Source organism: Pteropus medius, unplaced genomic scaffold, assembly GCF_902729225.1.
Source record: "Pteropus medius unplaced genomic scaffold, Ma_sr-lr_union100, whole genome shotgun sequence".
Classification (NCBI taxonomy): domain Eukaryota; kingdom Metazoa; phylum Chordata; class Mammalia; order Chiroptera; family Pteropodidae; genus Pteropus; species Pteropus medius.
The window spans coordinates 1,798,248-1,801,898 of NW_024340698.1; positions in this window are offsets into that span (position 1 = coordinate 1,798,248).

Sequence of the window (3,651 nt, forward strand, 5' to 3'; positions counted from 1 at the left end):
GCCCCTCAACACACTAGCCCTAATACCTTTCTGGTGTTTCTTTATTGTACAAACTGTGGATTCATTAACATCAAAAAAAAAAAAAACACTCTACAAGGGTCTTTGTTCCACTATTATCAAGCATTTCAAGAACTCTCATTTTGTTTGCAATAGACATCACCTTTCTTGCCCTCTTCACTCATCTTGCATTTCTATCATCCATCTCCTTGATTTTTGCTCGGATGTCAATCTTACACAAACTTATGCAAATTTACAATTATTGAAAGTTTTATATCACTGATTGGTACACAACACTAATATAATATATAAGAAGCAAATGACAACATTTATAAGACAAAAAAAAGAGCAAAACAGCTTTCATGTGACTACACATGTATGTGATCGACAGCTGCAGAGGGAGCAACAGGCAGAAGAACAAGAGCAGAAGCAAGCAACTCAAATGTTGGTCTTGTCACATGAGATAGTCAGCAAGACAACATGATGGTGACTTGAATTTGCATATTGTTCCAAAACTCTCAAAGGTGTAGACTAGGTAAAGTCGATTTTTTTTTTTTATGAGAATGACTTGCAGTTGTGAAGAGATCATGGAACTCAGGAGTCAAGGTCAGGCCATGAGGCTGAGATGAAAAGCGCAAATATTACCATCTAGAAGAAAGCAAACACAAAAAATAGAAAATGAAGTCAGGAAGAGAGGCAGTCTGCATAAGTAGCTTATAAGCTAGTGAGGAGAACAGAAATTTGGGATAATAATAATATACGCCAAATTGCCCTTACAAAGGCTGTACCAATTTGCATGCTCACTAACAGTAGATGAGAGTCCTTTTCTCCCATATGTTCACCAACATGAAATGTTATCAACCATTGTAATTTGTGCCAAGCAGAAGGTGAATAACAAGGTATCTCATTCTTGTTTTAATTTTCATTTCTTTAATTATCCTTCCATATGCTATCCCATTTCTATTTCTTCATCTTTAAATTGTCTATATTTTTGCCCACTTTTACAATTTTTTTTGTTATTGATTTATAGGCACTATTAGCATGTTAGGGAACTCTTATTTTTAATTCTATGTTGCAAACATTTTCTCCAAGCCTGTCATTTACTTTTTAATTTTGTCTTTCGCCATGAAGATGTTTCAAATATTTATGTACTCAAATGTGTCATACCTTGCTTTGAAAAGCTTCGCTGGTGATAAAAATATGTTCACCGATTTTCATCCATTATTTTTATAGTTCTGTAATATTCTTTCAGGGTATTGAAGAAAGGATGGCCTATTCAATAAATGGAATTGGAATAACTGGCTATCCATCTACAAGAGTGTCTGAAGGCCTCTTTCAATGGTATTTCTCCTCTGTACTAGAGCCACAGAAGTTCTGGTAGACTCAGAACCCGAAGATGACCAAATTAGGGGCTCGAGTTGATTCCAGTTGGTTGCTCAGTTTCTCCAGAGGTCAGTGTAGCTTGAGGAGAGGAGTGTTTCCAAATGAATAAATAATTATTGTACATTTTACTGGCTTAAGTTCTGTTCTGCTACCAATCTAATACTCCTGACTTACATCAACTGAGTGATACTACTAAGTTCTCAGATCTCTGATCTTCTGATAACAGTTTCACTAATAATTAATAAATAGTCATGGTTTTGGCACAACTGGAGAAATTTGAATATGAGTTGGTTGTTAGATGAGATTAGGTGATTACTGTTGAGTCTGTTAGGTATAACAGTGGAATAGTGGTAATATAGGCAGATATTCACTTTTTGGAGGGAAAGCTGAAGCAAATACACATAATTATGTAATCAGTAATTTATTTTATGAAAAAAATGTTAACAATTGTTAGATCCAAGTGGTTGCTAGGTGGTCATTCATTGTATTAGTCTTTCTATTTCTCTGTAGGTTTGAACATTCTCATAATAAAAAAAAATGTGTGTGTGGATGCACATGAGTACATGGAGTAATAAACTCAGGTCTCCTGGATACTTTTAAGGCACTACCACATATGTATCAGTGCCTACAAGATGAAGGTTAACTATAAGATGAAGAGTTACAACTAAATAACAACTAATCGTTGGAGGGAAATCACTTTAAATGAAATATTTTCTGTGCTCTAAGCCAATATATTAAATACTAAGGCATTATGAAGCCTGAATTCCAATATCAATTTAAACGTAAGACACTCAACTTCCAAGTTTTCTTTTTTCTCTACCAAATTTGAACAAAAGATTTCTAGCAATTTTACCTTAAACCAGATTATTTCAACCTGGGGATACTTCAAATTCATAATACTAATAACAACTGTTTTCTATACAAGAGATAGAGATTTATGAAAGGAAATAAGGAACATACAAAAGCATAGAATCTGATGATCCTGATTAGGGAGAATGGCTACTATATGTTTCACTAAATCATTGTTTACCCAATGATTCACTTTCTTCAACCAACTTTCAAATGACAGAATATACTTCTACCCATAACATGCACTTTGGGTCAGAGTGTCCTCCTGTGTTCTCTGAACTTGCTAAGGATATGTCATTTTTGTAAGATGTTGGATCCAAGTTAGTGTGAAGAATAAAGTCTCTGAAATAAACTTCCTGTGTTACCTTTCAGTTCTGCAAGCTATAGAGACTCGAAGCTGCTAGGATGATAATAAATAATGGTATAATCAAGTGTACCTCTTCACAAAGTGTTTTTTTCCAAAGAACGTTTAGTTACAGGGTTGAGAGTATAACATCGTTTTTCTAGTTTATCTGAATCTAAGATGCCTGGCATCCACTGTAAGGAACAAAGCATAGCTGGTTGAGCTCTGGGGCTTATACTGCTCAAGTGTCCAAAAGGGCAGGAGCATCTCAGGATATCTTTTCTGTCAGCATTTCAATCAAGAAGAGCAGGATTTTTTTTTAAATGCCACACCCTGTAAGCATTTGTTTGTACAAATATGATTAAGTTCATTGCAGCTTCTGTCATGGAAAGACATACAGTTTTAAGAGGTTTGCTTTTATGCAAGCTGTGCAGAACTCATTTCCCCCTTCAAAAATCTTAAAACACACACACTAAGTGGTGAGCTCAAAAAGTACAGATCATCAGAATCGTTTAACACATTAAAGTATAATAGCCATAAATGGTAACCAAGAGTGAGGTTTCTGTGAACAATCTTTTTTCAAAATTTATAAACTATCCACAATACAGTTACTAATATGATAAAGATGTTATTAAACTAACACTTGAGACCAAAGAGCAATAATAGAGCATTTCAAAAGTAAACCTTCATGATTCGAAATTTCAGAAATTCATTTGTTCTCCTCAGTCAACTCATGCTGATAAAAGAGTTATCATGTACGAGGCCACGTAATAAGAAGAATAAATAAATGAATTGAGAAAAAAAAAACTTGATCTCAAAGAACTTAGTCTTCTAGGGAAGATTAATACAACACAATATAAGGTAGAAAGCCACACATTCCATAAGAGTTGCAAAGAATGTGTTACGGGGGCCTAATATACCTCTTTCTGTCCATTCCTACTTCATCTACTCTGGTTCAGGCCCTTCTTTTCCTCATCTGAAGAATAGTGTGTAACTTCCTAAGTTGTCTGCCTGCCATTCAAGCCTATCGACCAGCGAAACCTTTCTAAAATAGGGGTCTAATCCACTTTAAGTCACTC